The 20,343-nt window shown below is 52.6% G+C and overlaps 1 protein-coding gene across 1 annotated transcript in view; it reads right to left on the reverse strand.

Annotated features, from left to right (window-relative positions):
* Positions 1–16,573, reverse strand: part of PTP4A3 (protein tyrosine phosphatase 4A3) — a 56,104-nt gene extending 39,531 nt beyond the window's left edge. Inside the window, exon 1 of the mRNA XM_068396940.1 lies at positions 16,468–16,573. The gene's annotated coding sequence lies outside the window, so the exon portion shown is untranslated. The remainder of the gene's footprint in view (positions 1–16,467) is intronic.
* Positions 16,574–20,343: the final 3,770 nt, after the last annotated feature.

The raw sequence follows: 20,343 nt of genomic DNA on the forward strand, positions 1-20,343 counted from the left end.
CGCTGGAGCTAGAAAAGCAGAGCACCTGCCAAAGCTGCCTGAGAGAGTCCAAGAGGCTTGTAACTAGCCTGGGAGAGAAACCAGGGCGAGTGCAACGGCCCAGTCATCAACCTCAGATGCAACAAGATCTTCTGCGAAGAACTTGTAGGAGTTCTTGCTGGAGGCAAAATGTGTGGACTGGGGCGGTGGAGCCCCGAAAGAAGACCCAACAGAGAAGGCACCTCAGAGAAACCCATCCCCACTTTCAGCCTTTTCCATGTCCCATCACTCAGGAGGAGATGACCCAACACCAAACCAGTTCAAGCTTCCCCAGTGCCCTCCACTGCCCAGGACCACATCTCACCATCTGATGCTCCCAGCATTTTGAAGCAACAGCAGATGCAAAGAGTGGGATCAAGAAAATGGACTACCTTAGCCTTTGCCCAGCAAGGATTTCACGCCTTTCAGAAGCAGAAGGACCAAGGAGGAAGATTTCTTCACCTTCCTCACGAGATGTGTGGGATGCATCTTTCATCCTGGGACCACGGTCTGCCGCAGCTCACAGATGTTTCCGCTCTGGGGTAGCCCAGAAACCTTCACCGTGATTCGAAAAGGGTTGGCCAAAAGGGATTTGACCGAGACTCTCGCCCTGCCTGGGCTCTCCTGGCAAATGATTTACAGATGCTGCAACTGGCTGGCGTGCTCTTCACTCAGACAGAACGAGCATCTGGCAGGCCCCTTATTTAAGAGGCATTGCTGCCTTGCGTGGAGGGTGTGCCCTGGAGAGTCTGGAGATTTATTGTCCAGATATAAAGCGACTCAGCTCTGTCCCAGGAGAACTGCGAGGGAAAAGCAAAGAGTTTCTTCATAAAAGAGCTTGCTTATCACGATTGCAATTATTTGCACATGAAGTGGAAGCCAGGAGAGCAGAGGCACCCCAAGGTGACATGGGGAGGTGACATGGGGCTGGCTCCAGCGGGTGCTGCCAGCCAGAGCTCTGCTGTGGTGGAGGAATGGCTGTCCCGGAAAGGGGCAGAGAAAGCTGTGCCTTTTAACAGCAGTTGGGATATTTTCTCTGGCACATTCCTCTCCCTCCAGTAATCTTGTGGGAGCCTGGAAAGACGGGTTGTGAAACCCAATTCCTCCCTGTCGGCAGCTCTGCAGGAACGCCAGCGGCCAGAGCAGCCTTGCATGGGGCAAGGCCAGCGTCCACCCCATTGCAAATGCCGAGACACCGATAATTAAACTGGGTGGCAAGGAGAAAGCCTTTCCCACAATATACCTCCTCCCTACAGCAGTGTGGACTCCGGTAGAGCTTCTCAGACTGGGGCAAAGGACACAGCACGCTCAGCGTGATGCAACATTTACCTCTTCTTGAGATTTGGGCGAGGTCATGGATTTGCATCACTTCGGGCTGTATTTGCTCAGAGATAGAAAGTTAAATCCTCGGGGTTTCGGAGTAAACCCCAGTTCAGAGCAGTAGCTGGAAGAAAAGCCTGGTGGGATGCACCGGCTCCTGGGTGCCTCCTCCAAGCCAAGAGGGACGTTGCATGGTGCCTGACATCTCCACCCATCCCACCTACGGGCAGGACATCATGCTGCATCTGGCGGCAGCTCACAAGGACACCGGTGATAGCCATGCGCCAGGCTGTCAGCGAGGTTCATCAGCACGACGTGCCTTCGCCTGCCTCTGGCTTCAGTTAAAGCCGCTAACAATTCTAGCAAGAAAACCCTGAACCAGGCGCATCTCGTGGTGGGCTCGCTAACGGCAGCCAGATGTGCTGCTCCTGGCAGGTGCTGCGGTGGCCACAAGCGTGCAGGTGGCTTTGCAGGGGAAAACTAAGAAAAAAAAATAAAGTTATGGGTCATTGCCATCAAACCAAATCTTCTGGGCTCAGGAAAACTGAACCAAGCCAGTCGTGGATGCTTTGTGGACTGGGCTTGGGTGAGGCCCCGGGGCTGTAAAGGTTTTATTCAGGGTGTGCAATAACTATTGGCTCCTATTACATTTGCGTTTGCCAGAAAGACAGTTGGTCTGGCTGGACTAAAGCTGGCAGTAATTACATGCCAATGCCTCCTCTGTAGTGAGGAGGGGCAAAACAGGACAAGAAAACCACGTGCACGTCCCCCTGCTCACCGCTTCCTGCAGAGACAGCCCCTTGCCCTCCCACAAGCAGAAATCCAGCTCGTGCCCAGCATCAGTCCTCTGGAAAGTTATTGACAACGCAGTCCGAACAGGAGGAGAGATGTGGAAATCGCTCCCGGTGTCAAAACACATTTCGTAAGCAACCGGCCGTATGCCCTGAAGGACACCCTCCGCCTTGCCCAGCCACCAACCCAGTGAGTGGCCTTCCCCGCTTCCCCAAACGCACGCGCAAAATTCAAAACAGATGCTCCAAAACGTCTGGTCAAAGACATTCCCTTTCATCTAGTAATTGCTGCTTCCGAGGGAGAAGATCTTAAGTGCTCCTCAACCCTCTTTAAGGATTCAGACACTTACTTTTGTCTTTTATGGGCTTCAGAGCATCTCCGGCTTTGGCATCTGAGCTACTCTGCTGCTCCTCATCCCCCTTCCCCAGCAGCTAACGGCTGGTCTGAGCCTCCTTGCCAGTGTTTGCACCCCTGGGACTGGTTTACAGCCACCCACTTGCCACCAGCCACCGGGAATTCTGCTGCAAGGGGTGCCAAGAAGCCACAAAGATGGGCACAACTGCTCCCCCAGCTCCAGCCGGGCATGGTGCAGGAAAGCTAGCCTGGGGTGTGAAAAAATGAGGTGCAAAAGGCAAAACCAAGACATTATTTGCAGTAACGGTAGTGATGATAACCATTGTGATAACTGCCATTCAGAGGGACCTCGACAGAGTTGAGAGGTGAGCACGTGCGAACCACATGAAGTTCAATAAGGCCAAGTGCAAAGTCCTGCACATGGGTCAGGGCAATCCCAAGCACAAATACAGGCTGGGCGGAGAATGGATTGAGAGCAGCCCTGAGGAGAAGGACTTGGGGGTGACAGTTGATGAGAAGCTCAACATGAGCCGGCAATGTGCGCTTGCAGCCCAGAAGGCCAATCGTACCCTGGGCTGCATCAAAAGCAGCGTGGCCAGCAGGTCGAGGGAGGGGATTCTGCCCCTCTACTCCGCTCTCGTGAGACCCCACCTGCAGTGCTGCGTCCAGCTCTGGGGCCCCCAACATAAGAAGGACATGGAGCTGTTGGAGTGAGTCCAGAGGAGGGCCACGAAGATGATGAGAGGGCTGGAGCACCTCTGCTATGAAGACAGACTGAGAGAGTTGGGGCTGTTCAGACTGGAGAAGAGAAGGTTCCAAGAAGACCTTCTAGCAGCCTTCCAGTACCTGAAGGGACTACAGGAAAGATGGAGAGGGGCTTTTTACAAGGGCAGGTAGTGACAGGACGAGGGGGAATGGTTTTAAACTGAAAGAGGGGAGATTTAGATTAGATGAGGAAGAAATTCTTTCCTGTGAGGGTGGTGAGACACTGGCCCAGGTTGCCCAGAGAAGTTGTGGGTGCCCCCTCCCTGGCAGTGTTCAAGGCCAGGTTGGATGGGGCTTTGAGCAACCTGGTCTGGTGGAAGGTGTCCCTGCCCGTGGCAGGGGGGTTGGAACAAGATGATCTTTGAGGTCCCTTCCAACCCAAACCATTCTGTATGAGACTATGATTCCATAACACCTCCATGTAAAAACTACAGCAGAAGGAAATCCCCCCCCTCCAGCTGCTACAGCTATGCCTCCCTGGGGCTTGACTTACACAACCCGGAATTTAATTGAGGTACATTTACACAGAATATTTCCTCTTGTCCTCTTCCACCACTGCATTTCTAACTTTGACAAATAACAGCCAGTCCTCAAACCTCACGCTCTTTATTGCCTGTGGTTCCTTCCCCTTCGTTTCTAAGAAATTAATAACAGGAGCAGAAGGCTGCAAATACACACTGACCACCTCTGGCTTTACATACAGCGAGAAATCAAAGAAACAGGGAGAGAGGAAACGTGGAAGATTTACTGCAGGGAAGAAATGCCCCGCTGCACCCACCGTGAGTGCTGGAAGCCACGGATGCTGATTTAGGCAGCGAGAAAACACGATGCAGAAAGCAAAACCAGTGATACCACTGGTGGGCTGCGGCACGACGGAAGGGACACTGCAGGGAAACAGAAAATCCTGCCTCAAATGGACACATGCGGATGCAGTTTGGATTAGGCAGCGTGAAAAAAAAAAACAAAAATAGGTTCCTAACTAAAGGAAAATTTAGAGGAAGCAAGGAGGTGGTGAGTGATGGCACCTGGAGCACCCTTCTTTCCACCAAAGGTACCAGACGAGCTCCGCCTGCCAAGGAGAAGGCAGGGGTCCAAACTGGGATGGGCAAACCAGTGTATCGGCATTCCCAGGAATAAGCACAGAGCTTCCAAAGAAAGTGCAAAAAGGCATCCACGTACACAGAAAATCCGCAGCAATGGCGCGGAAAGTGGCAGGGGAAAGAACAGGTGGGGGAAATGAGATCCCAAGGTGAGAAATTGTCACCCCTGGAGTGAAAGCAAACACCTCTCAGCTCTTCCTACACCCGAGCAGGCTCCCAGTCATCTCCCTGAGCACAGAGTTTTGCAAAGTCACAGAATCACAGAATCAACCAGGTTGGAAGAGACCTCTGGGATCATCGAGTCCAACCGTTGCCCTGACACCACCATGTCAACTAGACCATGGCACTAAGTGCCATGTCCAGTCTTTTCTTAAACACCTCCAGAGATGGTGACTCCACCACCTCCCTGGGCAGCCCGTTCCAATGTCTAATGACCCTTTCTGAGAAGAAAGTCTCGTGCACGAAGCCTCAAACCCCCTCGGTTCGAGGGTTTTAATCAAAATGTATTGCATCCTGGATGGCCCAACACACCCAAAAGGGGACCCGTGGTAAGGAGCCGCGTGCGTGATCTGCTCTGATGAACTCCAGTGTTGTAAATCCGCTTCAGCCTTTGAGCAAAGCGCCTGGCGCAGCCGGGCACAGGAAACTTCTGCTTCAGAAGAGCAGGGCTGAGATCACCACGAGATTAGCACGGCTGAGAGGGCGAGCGGGGTCGTGCCGCTACCTGAGGCTGCCAACTGAAAGGAGAGGGAAGGGTGTTACTGAAGGCTGCCTTAGGAAAAAAAAAAAACCCTCATCCTCTGCTAAAATGGCTTTTGCATTGCAAAAGAGGAGTGTGCTAAGGATCCAGTCCTGCTTAACTTATTCATCAATGACCTGCATGAAGGGACAGAGTGTACCCTCAGCAGGTTTGCTGATGACCCAAAACTGGGAGGAGTGGCCGATACACCAGAAGGCTGTGCTGCCATTCAGCGAGACCTGGACAGGCTGGAGAGATGGGCGGAGAGCAACCTCATGAAGTTCAACAAAAGCAAGTGTAGGGTCCTGCACCTAGCGAGGAATAACCCCATGCACCAGTACAGGCTGGGGGTTGACCTGCTGCAAAGAAGCTCTGCAGAGAAGGACCTGGCAGTTCTGGTGGACAACAAGTTCCTCATGAGCCAACAATGTGCCCTTGGGGCCAAGAAGGTCAATGGTATCCCAGGGTGCATTAGGAAGAGTGTGGCCAGCAGGTCAAGGGAGGTTCTCCTCCCCCTCTACACTGCCCTGGTGAGGCCACACCTGGAGTACTGTGTGCAGTTCTGGGCCCCCCAGTTCAAGAAAGACAAGCAACTACTGGAGAGAGTCCAGCAGAGGGGTACAGAGATGATCAGACGACTGGAGCATCTCTCCTGCGAGGAGAGGCTGAGGGAGCTGGGTCTGTTTAGCCTGGAGAAGAGAAGACTGAGGGGGGATCTTATCAATGTTTACAAATACCTTAAGGACGGGAGTCAAGAGAATGGGGCCAGACTCTTCTCAGTGGTGCCCAGTGATAGGACAAGGGGCAACGGGCACAAGCTGAAACACAGGAAGTTCCATCTGAATATGAGGAAAACTTCTTGACTTTGAGGGTGCCAGAGGACTGGAACAGGCTGCCCAGGGAGGGTGTGGAGTCTCCTTCTCTGGAGATATTCAAAACCCGCCTGGACACAACCCTGTGCAACCTGCTCTAGGGAAACCTGCTTTGGCAGGGGGTTGGACTAGATGATCTCCAGAGGTCCCTTCCAACCCCAACCATTCTGTGATTCTGTAATGAAATTAGATTACGGCTTTAAATCTGAGAGCCTTTGTCAGCAGGGAGGATGGTTGGGGTGTCCTTCTGCAGGCTGTGACCATCCCTGGTGAGGATGTCAAGAGGCGGTGTGGTGGATTTTCCTCTGTCAATGGGAGGATGGGCTACAGAGGCACATTGCTGGGGCTGTCTCCACTGCAGGGATGGGAAAGCCTAGATGCCCTTACGTGTCCTCCATCCATTCTCTACCAGGAGCACTGGGGTTATTTAGGTTGGCAGACTCGTCGCACTCGGTACAGCCCGCCAGAGGATAAATACCAGAGCAGGGAAAAGAGCCATCTGAGCTAAAAGCCAGTGCGGGTACAAGAAGAACAAGGCCAAATGGGTACAAGTCATCCACGAATAAATTTAAGCTGGAAATGAGAGCAGTTTGTATCCGCGCGAGCAGCAAGGCTCCGGCGGCGGCTTTCCCAGAGGACTTGCCGGGGTCAAACGGCTCATTAGTTTTAAGAAGGAAGCCGGCAGTGTTTTGCATCGTGGCTGCCTGTAACTGCGGGGGGAGACTGGACTCCAGACCAGCCAAAAATGAGTGGTGGCCTCAGGGATGGCTTCAGCAGGACGCAGGTTTTCTGCCACATCCTGCATCCTGCCCGCAGACTGTACCTGCGCTGGCGGGGTACAGGGAGATGTAAAACACATCGGAATCTGTACTCAGCACTGGTGAGGCCGCACCTTGAATACTGTGTCCAGTTCTGGGCCCCGCACTTCAAGAAAGATGTCGAGATGTTGGAGCGAGTCCAGAGGAGGGCGACCAAGATGGTGAAGGGTCTGGAGGGTCTGACCTACGAGGAACGGCTGAGGGAGCTGGGGTTGTTTAGCCTGGAGAAGAGGAGGCTCAGAGGTGACCTTATTGCAGTCTACAACTACCTGAAGGGAGGTTGGAGTGGAGTGGGAGTTGGCCTCTTCTCCCAGGCAACTAGCTATAGGACAAGAGGACACAGCCTCAAGCTTTGCCAGGGGAGGTTCAGGTTGGACATTAGGAAGCATTTCTTCTCAGAAAGGGTTATTAGACATTGGAATGGGCTGCCCAGGGAGGTGGTGGAGTCACCATCTCTGGATGTGTTTAAGACAAGACTGGACATGGCACTTAGTGCCATGGTCTAGTTGACAGGGTGGTGTCAGGGCAACGGTTGGACTCAATGATCCCAGAGGTCTCTTCCAACCTGATTGATTCTGTGATTCTGTGGAGATAGGGAAGCTGCACGGGGAGAAAAATAAAAGGGCACGGGTCCATTTTTCCAGCTGACAGGAGCTTAAACACGGTCTGGGATTTGGGCTCAGGGCCCTCTCAGAAATTCAACTTGGCTTGTCTCAAGACAGCGGCTCTGCTCTGCAAGCACCCAACGAGCATTTCGTTAATAGCGGGGGGGAATCAGACCTACTCATCGAACGTGTTGCTATTTGTGCAAATGCTGCGCACTGGAGGGACGCCTGAAGAACAAGTCCCCTTTTTATAGCGCGTTGTACGCTGGCAGCAAGCCTGCAAATTAGAAGGAATTCAGAGAGGAGCAACAACAACAACAACAACAAAAAAGCCTAAGGGGCTGCAGGGATTAGTTTTGGAGGAGAAAAAAAAAAAACCAAGAGAACTAAGTGTGTGGTCTGGTGGATGCGACTTTGGGCTGGGACTGCACCCATTGCTGTCCCGTCCATGACAAACCTCCCTGTGCAGTTTGCAGGTTTCTCTACCTGGACTTAAGAAGCAAGATGTTTTCTCCCACCTCAGGAGACAGCTCCACCATGTCCATGCAGAAAAAAAATATATCTAAAAAATTACATACATGATGGAAAGTTAATTAAGAAGCCACCAAATCGAAGGACAGCCCACAAGCAAAATCAGTTTGAGCTGGGAGTGGCTGAGCCATGGCAATGAAAGGTGCGTGGGGAGCAAACCCCTGCTGCAATGGGGTATCCAGGGTGGTTTTACCCAAATCGGGCTCAGTTCATCCCCAAACCCTTTGAAAGTGCATGCAGAGGTGCAAGCTCCCTGCCTGGATGAGGCCCTGCTATCAGCATCCCATTCGTTGGGGGCAGTGAGAGGGGCAGGAGGTGACCTGGATCTTGGGTTTAATCACCAGCCTTCAGCCTATCACAGGCTCAGAGGTGACCTTATTGCAGTCTACAACTACCTGACGGGAGGTTGTAGTGGAGTGGGAGTCGGCCTCTTCTCCCAGGCAACCAGTGATAGGAAAGAGGACACAGCCTCAAGCTTCGCCAGGGGAGGTTCAGGTTAGACATTAGGAAGCATTTCTTCTCTGAAAGGGTCATTAGACATTGGAAGGGGCTGCCCAGGGAGGTGGTGGAGTCACCGTCTCTGGATGTGTTTAAAGAAAAGCCTGGACATGGCACTTAGTGCCATGGTCTAGTTGACAGGGTGGTGTCAGGGCAATGGTTGGACTCGATGATCCCAGAGGGCTCTTCCAACATGATTGATTCCATGATTCTGTGGTGGCAGGGCCCTGGAGAGGGGACTTGGACAGGATCCCAGCACTGTCCGTGAAAGGAAAGGCTTGGCTGTCCCCAGCTCGGGGTACCCAGCCTCATGGGGACATCCCCATGACCAGCAGGATGCACCACCCCATCACCCTGGGAAGCACCAGCGCAGGGACACCCAGAGCCTTGCGGGGTGGGGACGTGGGGATGAGACAAATCTTCCTGGTTTATTGACCAAACCCCCTGTTTTTCTGCCCATCACATAAGCAAGCACGAAGCTGTAATTTGGCACTGATGGGGTGCGGGAGAGGAGGGGACGCAGAGGCTGGGAAGCCAGGCTGGATGAGCCTCCCCTTAAATACCCGCTAATGCCACCTTAAAAAATAATGAACTGGGGGCAGCGGAGGTTACTGGTTTGGTATGAGAATTTTCATGAGCATGAGAAAAAAAAAAAAAAAGACCACATTGCTCCAAAGTATTTTTTTTTTTTTTTAAAGCAAGCTTCAGGGGCTCTGGGAGAGCAGCAAGGCTTGCTGCGAAGTTTGTTTTCTGTTGTGCCCACGTTACCAAGCAGAGGCAGCGGAGGAATGCGCGGCGAGGGGCGGCCGGCTGGGCTGTGCCCCCAGAGAAGCGCTCGTGGCCAGGTAGGAGGCCACGGTGAGGGTCGCAGAGCCTGCGCATTGCCTGCAGCCCAGCAAGCATCTTTCCCAAGCTTTGCTTCCAGCAGCGCTCCGTTTCTGATCGATGTGCTAGTAAATAAACATAACATATACATTTAAAAAGTGTTTTCTAGCAGCTGGGATCATCAGGGCGATTCCCCCGGCGTGCCAGGGTGCAGCGCGGTAGCCGGCAGCTCCCAAACCCTTCTCCGGAAAAGTTCAAACCCTCAAATACTTGGAATTGCTCTTTGAGGGAATTTATTTTAAAGCCGCTTTAAGGGCAGCTGGGAATTACCAGGGAGGCACTTTGCTCTGCAATGTCCCAGCTGCTGACCCCATTCGCATGAAGGGGGCCCCGGGTGGCCACCCAGTTCGGGAACATGTGCCGAGCCGGCACTGCCCGGAGTCGCACCCGAATTTCCCCTCGCCCCAGGTTGTGGGAGCAGCACGGAGAGGGCTGCTGTGCATGGCAGAAGCAAGAAAAATGAACTCCAGCAACGAGGGCGTGAGCTTGTTTAGCTGGGATGTGGCAGGGTTATTTTTTTAAGACCCTGTTCCCATGAGGGCTGAAAATTGCACCCAACTGCGTTGCTTCTTCCCTGGAGCTAAAGCAGAGCTGGGAGGCCGCGAGCCTCCAAAAAAACGAGCCAACGTCCCAATGTGCTGGTGGCACATTGTTTTTTAATAAGCATTTTGTTCTTAACAAAAAAAAAAAGAAAGAAAAGAGTTACTAAGCAAAATCACCAACGGCAAGTCTGCAGCTAAGGGCTGGCAGGACTGTGAGTGACAGGTCCTGCTCGAAGATTGGAAGATGCCACCACCAGAGCTGTGGTTGTCTTCCTCTTGCAAAACCCCCGTGCCCTCCTGCCCATCCCATTGCCCTGAGAGGGTTATGGAGCCCTTCTCCACTCCACACCTACATAGGGACATCTTGGTCGCCCTGGCTGGGCTATCTGTGTCACCTGGAGTACTGTGTCCAGTTCTGGGCCCCCCAGTTCAAGAAAGACAAGCAACTACTGGAGAGAGTCCAGCGGAGGGGTACAGAGATGATCAGAGGACTGGACCATCTCTCCTACAAGGAGAGGCTGAGGGAGATGGGTCTGTTTAGCCTGGAGAAGAGAAGACTGAGGGGGGATCTTATCAATGCTTACAAGTACCTTAGGGGTGGGTGTCAAGAGGACGGAGCCAAACTCTCCTCAGTGGTGCCCAGTGATAGGACAAGGGGCAACTGGCACAAAACGAAACATGGGGAGTTCCATGTCAATATGAGGAAAAACTTCTTGACTTTGAGGGTGGCAGAGCCCTGGAACAGGCTGCCCAGGGAGGTTGTGGAGTCTCCTTCTCTGGAGATATTCAAACCCACCCTGTGCAATGTGCTCTGGGTGACCCTGCTTTGGCAGGGGGTCGGACTAGGTGATCTCCAGAGGTCCCTTCCAACGCCAACCATTCTCTGACTCCGTGACCTGACTCAAACCCTAGAGATGAGGTGGTAGCCCTGGAAGACGTGCAGGCAGGTGGGATGGGTCTGGTGGTGGGGAGAGGCAGCCCCATGCCCAACCGCTGCCGGATGCAAACCCACCTGCGCCGTGCGGCCAGCCAGCAGCTGCCAAGGCACCCGGAGCCAAGGGGGCCCCCAAAGCCACAGGCAAAGGTTGGGCTGATAGGCATCAGCCCCCAATGTCGTGGCGCCCGTGGCCCTGTGCCGGCTTTCTTCTCCCTGCTGTCATGCTCGAAAGACACTTGTGGAAAAACACAGCAGAAAGGAGAGGGTTTGAGTGGCAGGTTGGAGAAGGAGAAGGGGGGGAAGAAAACAACTTGGCAAGGAGGGAAGGGCTGAAGGACACAGGCGCTTCCAGTTCGGTGCAAAGCTCCCAAGGGTGCCGCTCGGAGTGTTTGTTGACCAACTTGCCCGCTCTCGACAAGCTGGCCTTGCAGACCGTGGCACGGAGGGACGCTATTTCTGGCCAAGGCGCGTACAACAGCAACGCTTTATTAATTCTATGATCAACCAGTGACGCGCACGGGACTCAAAACCACACAGTCAACAACCCTCCCGGAGAGGGCTCGGGCTCTGGCTCTGCACCGTGCCTGCGTTGTCACCCCAACATCACCGCAAAAAAAGCCATCAAGTCTCATGCAATGCTTCAGGGGACTCAAAAAAAGGGAGAAAAGAAGTCAAAGTCCAGCCAGGCTTTAAAAAGTCCGGTCTGCTTAAAAAAAAATCACGGGGTGTACCCTTGGCTCTGGCATTGCAGCAGATCTAGAGGACTGAGTTGCTTCTCTCAGTATTAGAAGGAAAAATAATCATTGATGTAATAAAATAAAAAAATAAGACGCAGCGAGGTCAGGTTCATTAAGGGTGAAAGGCAACGGTTTGACTCCAAACCCAGCTGTTCTCCCCAGCCTCAAAGGTCGCATCGATACGATCTTCCCCAGCACAAGTCTGTGCGGGAACTCGTCATCCCCCCCCTCTTTCCTTGCAACACGATAACACGCCACATCGCCCCCAGCTCTCGAGTTAAACATCTTATTAACTGCAGTGACGTACGAGAGGAAATCGCCGAGAACTATCACAGGGATGAGAGGGAACAGTTGCCATCGATCAGCTACGACGCTGCTGCAGAGAGATCTGCGCGTAAAAAAGCACTCAGCCCCTCCTTTCCCCCCCCACTTCTAATCGCTGCATGTCATGGGAAACTAAACCTGACATCCAAACAGCCCAGATACAAAGAGACTCGCAGTAAAAATATTTTTAAGATTTTAAAAAAAAAAAACCAACAAAAAACTTGCCTTCCAGGAAACCATTTGGATACAGACCCTGTGCAGCTGCAGCCAACCCTCCGCGTCGTATTCATCCCTCCTGCTTCGGCTTGGAAATGAGGCAGGGTGGAGAAAAAAGGGGAAAAAAAAAAAAAAAAGGCAAAAAAAAGAAGCGATATTGCAGCTGATGCGCTGCCAGAGGCTGTTGGCAAAGCGGTCCAGCAATCATCTGAAATTCAGACGGTCACGTGAGGAGCCCGTCTGCAGCTCCCGCGCAGCCCCGGCTCAGCGCTTCGCCCAACCGCACACGCAGCAGCTCCCCGCCTCGGGACCGCTGCTCGCGCCCATCTTCCAGCCGGTGCCCCCCGTCCGAAAACCCCCAGCAGCTTCTTCCATTGCGAGGTGACCGAGGGCTTCACGCCGAAGCCGCTCCGGCCACGAAGGTGGATTTCTCCCACACAAGCTCTGAAAAGCATCGCTAAGCTGCAAAACCACCCTCCCTTTTAGGTTTTCCACCCAAACCCCAGCCCTGCGAGCGGCAGTGTCTGCTGAACCGGGATGTGCACGGTGGCCATCACCCACCGCATCACGTGGGGCTGGTGGGGTGTCCCATTGGCGTGGAGGAGCGCCCAGGAGAACATGCTGTACCCACTCCCGGGGCAACCCTGGGCATGCCCCAAACCAGCCCCCGAGCTCCCCAGGCGGACGCAGTTGCATCAGAGAGCAGCGGGGTGAGCCCAGACATCTCCAGGGCGAGGTGGCAGACGGCTTTTTGCTTTATTTAATTTTTTCTTTTTTTTTTTTTTTTTTTTGCATTAATTTTCACCTGGGACGTCGCTGCGCACCCAAGGGATGCTTCAGGCTCCTTCCTCCCCAGTCCTGCATCACCCCAAGGGGACCAAGCAATCAGCAAAGGTCTCTCTACAAAAAGCTGCGTGGCTTTTGCACAGAGCCAACCTCAGCACCCCAACCCCTAAAATCTCCGCGACAGCGAAAATTAATTTTTTTTTTTTCCTCTGCTTACACGCATCCTTCACATAAATTAGCAAGAGGAATTAAGAGATTTAATGCTCCACACTGCCTCGCCTTCGCTGCCCGGCTGGAGATGCATTGCATTGCACTAGAGTCAGGCAGATACAGTGGGACTAAAAAAAGAGTGTGGTGGTTTGTTGGGTTTTTTTTTTTTAAAGGCAGATTGCCTTTCACGGCGACTATATTTATAGGTAGAGCTGTCGAAATTTTAAGGGCTTCTTGCCACAGGAATCCGGTCCCACCTCATGTTCACAAAGCGGCGCAACTTGGCAAAAAATGAGCGTTTAACAGAGCGAGGGGTGCTGCTTCCCTCCCTTAATTTCGGATAAAATCAGAGGAGGGAAAAAGAAAAGATGCAAAGATGCTGCCACGTGCTGCAATCTGAATTTTCCAGGTTCGGAGCGTAGCGAACGCAGCACTTCACACCCGCCCCTGGACCAGCACTTTTCTGTCAATGACCCAAAAAAAAAAGCAAGCTTTCGTGGGTGTTTATTTTTGCTTTCGGTTTGGCTATCGGAGGCACGCACAAAGCCTCCTCTGCGCTTCGTTTGGTGGTTAAAAAACCCCAGTGGGGTTCAGCTCCGGAGCGGTAAAACTGGCTCTCCCCATCCGAAGCCACCCGGGAACCCCGTCCACACGCCGCAGCACGCGGTGTGCCCAGAAACCACGCACTCTCAGCCCAAAAGTTTGCAATTTTCTTACACAACAGCACGCTACGCTGCTAAAACCCTATTTTATTTTAATTTATGCTATAAAAACCACGTTACACGCCACGTCCAAAGGCGCTACCGCCCCACTGAGCACGTCTGGATGCTAAACTCCTATTTCCCTATGGCAACACGCGCCTATTTAAGACAAACCCCAAACCATAATTAAAGTTATTGATAGGCGCCAATGTTTACAGTTTGCTATTTTAACATCAAGTGCTGCCGGATTTCAAGTCACCGATTTCCAGCGCTTGCAGGGGACAATTAAGCTGGAAACGTGCCTAAATGCCGCTGTTTTGGGTTTTTTTTTTTGATGTATCTACGGGCACTTCTGCCGTGAAATCAAAGAAATGCACTTAGGAGGTCGATCCCAGCAGATGCTTCTCATCGGGGACCGCCTTGACTGGAAGCCGGGGAGTGATTTTTTTTGAGCTATCAAAGACACACATAAAAATCAAACTAAAATAGCTGTAACGAAAGCTTTTTGCTTCTGGAGGCAGCGCTCTCGGCAAGCGGAGCCAGCGGGGCGAAGGCTCGCGGGGCTCCGGTGACGCGACTATTTTCAGCCTCGTGAAAAGTTAACACAAGTATCACTTTCCCAAAGGAACGAATTTCAGGTTGGAGCATTTACCAAAAGGTTAAAAGTCTCTTCCTCCACTTGTCCACGTGTCAAATTTGGCAGCCACTACCACCATCTGACACCCCCAAAAACCAGTTAGGTCAGGGACTGCGCTGCAACAGCCCCTGCTACTGGGAACCTGGATGGTTAACTCTGAAGCCTAGTGACAACACACTATTAAGTTCCTGGCTGTATATATATATTTGTGCAAAATATTGGTGGGTGTACAAAGCCTCTAGCTTTAAATCCACCTGCAGCATTTTCAATATACGCTATTAGCAATAACAGTGGATTTTAAATCCAGCTCACAACAGGGTAGGGAGATCCATGATATTTAGTATACAAACAAGTCACCAGCCCCATTTATCCATGCCACTCTTTTTCCACTGCTATCAATAAATACATGACTTCATTAAAGCTCTTGTTTTCTTGCTGATCCTCCTTTAGTGAGAAGGATGCACGTAAAACCAAGCCAGCAGCCCCAGACACTCAGTCGCCCCATTTACGTTTCAGCTCCTCTGAACAGAAAGATGAAGCCATAACTGAATTAACTGGAAATTGGCAGCAGTGCAAACTTGCCAGATTCCAGCTAATTGCTTGGATTAGTAATTCCAGTCGCATGCAAAATCCACCTTACCTACGGCAGAGAAAGGCATCGCATGGGGTGTCCTCCAGCTACGCGACCCGCCTGCTCGCGATCGGGCCCACCAGCCTCCCAAAGTCCCCAAGCCATGGCCAGGCCAGCGAAAAGCTCGTTAGCTTAATGGAAACATGCTCAAATATCACAGAATCACAGAATCACAGAATGTTAGGGATTGGAAGGGACCTCGAAAGATCATCTAGTCCAATCCCCCTGCCGGGGCAGGATTGCCTAGACCATATCACACAGGAACGCGTCCAGGCGGGTTTTGAATGTCTCCAGAGAAGGAGACTCCACAACCTCTCTGGGCAGCCTGTTCCAGTGTTCGGTCACCCTTACAGTAAAGAAGTTTTTCCTCAAATTTAAGTGGAACCTCCTGTGCTCCAGCTTGCACCCACTGCCCCTTGTCCTGTCAAGGGATGTCACTGAGAAGAGCCTGGCTCCATCCTCTTGACACTTGCCCTTTACATATTTATAAACATTAATGAGGTCACCCCTCAGTCTCCTCTTCTCTAAGCTAAAGAGACCCAGCTCCCTCAGCCTCTCCTCAGAAGGGAGATGTTCCACTCCCTTAATCATCTTCGTGGCTCTAATATGGCCCAGGAGAGGCCGTCATTGCCCCAACTGCTGATGCGGTGAGCGCAGCCCCATACATTTGACCCTGTTTTCTTGCAAAGACGTGGGAAACGTCCATTGGGATGGCAGGACTCGGACAGCATGGGGTTATTGCACCGGGCACCCCACACATTGCCCCCCCCCTCATATCTACCGGGGTTATTGCACCGGGCACCCCACACATTGCCCCCCCCCCCTCGTATCTACCGGGGTTATTGCACCGGGCACCCCACACACTGCCCCCCCCCCCCGTATCTACCAGGGTTATTGCACCGGGCACCCCACGCATTAACATCTCCTCATATCTACCGGGGTTATTGCACCGGGCACCCCACGTATTGCCCCCCCTCCCCTTGTATCTACCGGGGTTATTGCACTGGGCACCCCACACAATGCCCCCCCCCCGTATCTACCGGGGTTATTGCACCGGGCACCCCACACGTTGCCCCCCCTCCGTATCTACCGGGGTTACCGCACCGCGCAGCCCCGCGCTACCAGGGTTATAGCACCGGGCACCCCACGCATTGCCCCCCCCCCGCAGCTACCGGGGTTACTGCACCGCGCAGCCCCCCGCACGGCCCCCCAGCGCTTCCGGGGCCATTGCACCGCGCAGCGCCGGGCGCGGCCTCTCCCGCACGCCGCGATCGCCCCGGTCTCCTCGGGACGGGGTGGGGTGGGGGGGGGTCGCCCCGTGCCCGGCCTCCCCGGCGCGGTGCAGCGCTCCGCGGACGGCAGCACACGGCGCCCCCCCCGCCGCATTGTCGTGGGGCTCCACGTGCCGCCTTCCCCCCCCCCGCCGCCGCGCCCGTCCCCTGCACTGACCTGCTCGCCGGTTCCGGCCGCGCCGCTCCGCTCCGCCCGGGTCCGCTCCGCTCCGCGCCGCCCGCCCAGCCCCGCTCGCCGCCGCCCCCCGCCCGCACATGCAGCCGCCGCCGCCGCCGCCACCGCTGCTGGCCCCCGCGCGCGCCCCCGGCCCGCCCCGGCCCCGCCCACGCCGCGCCACGCCCCCGCGCGCCCGCAGCGCGCGGCCGCGGCGTCACGTGGCGCCGGGGAGCCAATGGGGAGAAACCTGCCCAATGCGGAGGGGAGAGAGACGAGACGGCGGGGCGGGAGGAGGGGAGGGGCTAGGGAAGGGGCGGGGCCATAGGGGAGGAGCCGTGTGATAGGCGGGGTTAGGTGCGGGGCGTGACCACACGGGAAGGGGGCGGGGCCAGGTGAGGGGGCCCGGTGAGGCGCGGGGGTGTGAGGTGGGTGTGCGGGGATGAGGTGAGTGTGGTGGGAGGAGGAGGAGGAGGAGGAGAAGAAGAAGAAGAAGAAGAAGAAGGAGAAGAAGAAGGAGAAGGAGAAGGAGAAGAAGAAGAAGAAGAAGAAGAAGAAGAGGTGAGTGTGGCAGGAGAAGGAAGAGGAAGAGGAAGAAGGAGAAGGAGAAGAAGAAGAGGTCGGTGTGGCAGGAGGAGGAAGAGGAAGAAGGAGAAAGAGAAGAAGAAGAAGAAGAAGAAGAAGAAGAAGAAGAAGAAGAAGAAGAAGAAGAAGAAGAAGAAGAAGAAGAAGAAGAAGAAGAAGAAGAAGAAGAAGAAGAAGAAGAAGAAGAAGAAGACGACGACGACGACGACGAAGAGGTGAGTGTGGCAGGAGGAGGAATACAAAGAAGGAGAAGAAGGAGAAGGAGAAGAAGAAGAAGAGGTGAGTGTAGCAGGAAGAAGAGAAGGAAGAGGAAGAAGGAGGAGGAGGAAGAGGAAGAAGAAGAAGAAGAAGAGGTGAGTGTGGCAGGAGGAGGAAGAGGAAGAAGGAGAAGGAGAAGAAGGAGAAGGAGAAGAAGAAGAAGAGGTGAGTGTAGCAGGAGGAGGAGGAAGAAGGAGAAGGAGGAGGAGGAAGAGGAAGAAGGAGAAGGAGAAGAAAAAGGAGAAGGAGAAGAAGAGGTGAGTGTAGCAGGAGGAGGAGGAAGAGGAATAAGGAGGAGAATAAGGAGAAGAAGAAGAAGAAGTGAGTGTGGCAGGAGGAGGAGGAGGAAGAAGTAGAAGAAGAAGTTGACTACAACAACAAGGAGGAAGATGAGGAAGACAAAGAAGAAAGTGATGAGAGAAGCGTGGAGGCAGGGGCAGGCAGCACGGGCCTGGGCTTGGTGCAGGGGTGCCCCACCATCCCCCAAGCACCACAGGCCAGGCAGAGGCCCATGAGGGTCCCCGCTGGCCAGGCCGGGTGCGAGGAGGAGGCCACACATTCCTGAAGAGTATATTTAACATCTTGCCATTAGCGGTGCTGGGTCTGTGCGGGGACTGCAGTGTCACCCAGTGAGTTGCCATCCCGGGGACTGGCGTGATTCAGGACCTGCCATCGTTCAGCCTTCCCAGCCAAGGGCCTTGCCTCAGGTTGTTGACCCTTGGGGCTGTAAATCCCTGTCTGTATCTGTGACGTGAAGAACTACCATAAATTCAAAGGCATGGAAGAAAGCATCTGACAAGCGCAAGTTGCCTCTTTACATTTATTTCTTATTTATTGAGGACTCTTTTAGCAGAAGTCACTGTGAGGGCAGCCAAGGGCTTCGCAGACATTAAAGCAATAGTAGGGTAGGGCTTTTTGAGGTGACAAACAGGCATGGAGGCATGAGTCATACACAAACGTGGAGGTGAACGGACAGCAGCTGAGTATCAGGAGATCCTCAGATATGCTTTCATTTCAAGAATGTTTCTTCCTCTTCCCTGAAAGGCACTAAAACAGTGGCCTCTAAACCAGAACCGCCTGGCAGTGCTTTATGTTTCTGAGAACATGCTTCATTAAAAGGACCAGGAGGCCTCCCCTTTGGTTGAGGGCCAACCTGTCAAGACCTACAAGTCCTCCAACAGAACTTGAGACAGGCCGATTTGGCATACTGGGTGTTTCCAGCAGAAAAAAAGAATGGAGAAAAGGGAAAGAAAAGGTTCAGAATTTCTTAATGCATCATACAAAAAGGATTAATAAAGAAACAAGTCAGTTTTACCAAGGTTTCTTGATGCAGTGAATCTTATGTCTATAAATATACAACATGGATCTATTGCTAAAACGTTTGAATCTGTTGACCAGTTTCAAAGGACATTAGAGACATTCAGTTTTTGCAAGCTTGGAGCCAGGCAGCTGGATAAAAGGGATATCCTTTGACATGCTTGGCTCTCTCCTTCCCCTTCAATGTGTTTAAGAAAAGACTGGACATGGCACTTAGTGCCATGGTCTAGTTGACATGGTGGTGTCAGGGCAATGGTTGGACTCGATGATCCCAGAGGTCTCTTCCAATCTGATTGATTCTGTGATTCTGTGAGAGGCGTAGTGTGAGCTTAACCTTGGTTAGACATCAGCAAATTCACACCTTGCAATAGACGTCTGCCAAAAACAGAAAGAAAACTGTTACTTCCCTTGCTATTGACATTTAGATTTTGCTGTTTGACTCCCTGCTACTTTTTCTAAGTGAGAAAATTATCTGTTATTCACATCAACGTTTTTAATGAGATACTCAGAGCGTGACTTTCGATGGTGCTAGAATCAGTCTGGTAAAGCTTAGCGAAAGCTCTGGAGGGCAGAAGTCCTCCTGCTGTTGCTGGTGATGGTAGGACCGACTGAGAAACCCTCCTGCGAATGCTTTCTTTAAAAGCAAAAAATTGAAAACTGAAACAAACAAACAATCAAAAACAATCCAGCACAAAGAAAAACAACTTTGCAGCTGCTCTAGTTGGTTGGGTATTTTTGGTCAAATCCTTTCTTGTTAAAACAGCATGACCCCTTCTCCTTCCATGGGGATTCCCAGGCATGATGAGGAACTGCATTTGGCTCTGAGGGAATACGTTTGTTTTTCTGTATCCTTCACTGTGAGTATGATAGACCTGCCTTTCTTTCAGATACAGCGAATGCCAGTAATCTGTTTTTATTTAGTTGAGAACCTGAGAGCGGTGGTTGGCAAGCTGTTCTTCGCTTACCATTTGAAATGTCACATAGCAAATTCTAGCGCTCGAGCACAATCTCAGCTTGAGAGCTCTGGCAAAAGAAAAAGAGGCAACAGCGTGAGCCTCCACCACATCGCCTCAGAAGTGCCATCAAACCCAGCTTGATCCCTCTTGCATGGGTGAGGCTGAAGGCTTGCTGGGCCTGACAGCGTAACTTCTCAGCCAAGGGTGTAAATTCATACCAGTTTTGCTGCTGCTCTTTGGTAGGGGAACATTTGTCCATTGTAAACCGGAGGGAAAATGGAAGCATTAAAAATTGATATGCAACACAACCGAGGAACACCTTCAGGTCTCCTGGCAAGCCTGAATCCATCTTCAGTCAAGCCCTGCCTCACTTCTCTGTATTATAGAGAAAGAGGCAGAGAGAAATGTTTCCACAATCAGGTCAGTGCCTTAAGAGGATCAAACAGGCTTCACATTAGCTGTAATTTCCTGAATTTGAATGGATTTTCAGCACAAATATCGACAATCTCCTGTGCGTGTTAGCATCCTTGAACATGTTTTTCAGCGTAATGCACTGAAAAGCAATGTGGAAGGATTGTAACCTCTGTGCAGATACTAATCCCAGAGGGCTGTATTTGCCTTAGTGTTAGGGGAATGCCTGGCCCTGTTTTAATGTGTGCTTGTCAAAGTGCCTGTATTAACGCTAGGACGCTGTCTTGGATCAAGACCATGCGGTCTCCATATTTGCAGAAAGGATGGAAGTGTAATCCCTACACCTACTTTG

The sequence above is a fragment of the Nyctibius grandis genome, chromosome 3, assembly GCF_013368605.1.
Source record: "Nyctibius grandis isolate bNycGra1 chromosome 3, bNycGra1.pri, whole genome shotgun sequence".
Classification (NCBI taxonomy): Eukaryota; Metazoa; Chordata; class Aves; order Nyctibiiformes; family Nyctibiidae; genus Nyctibius; species Nyctibius grandis.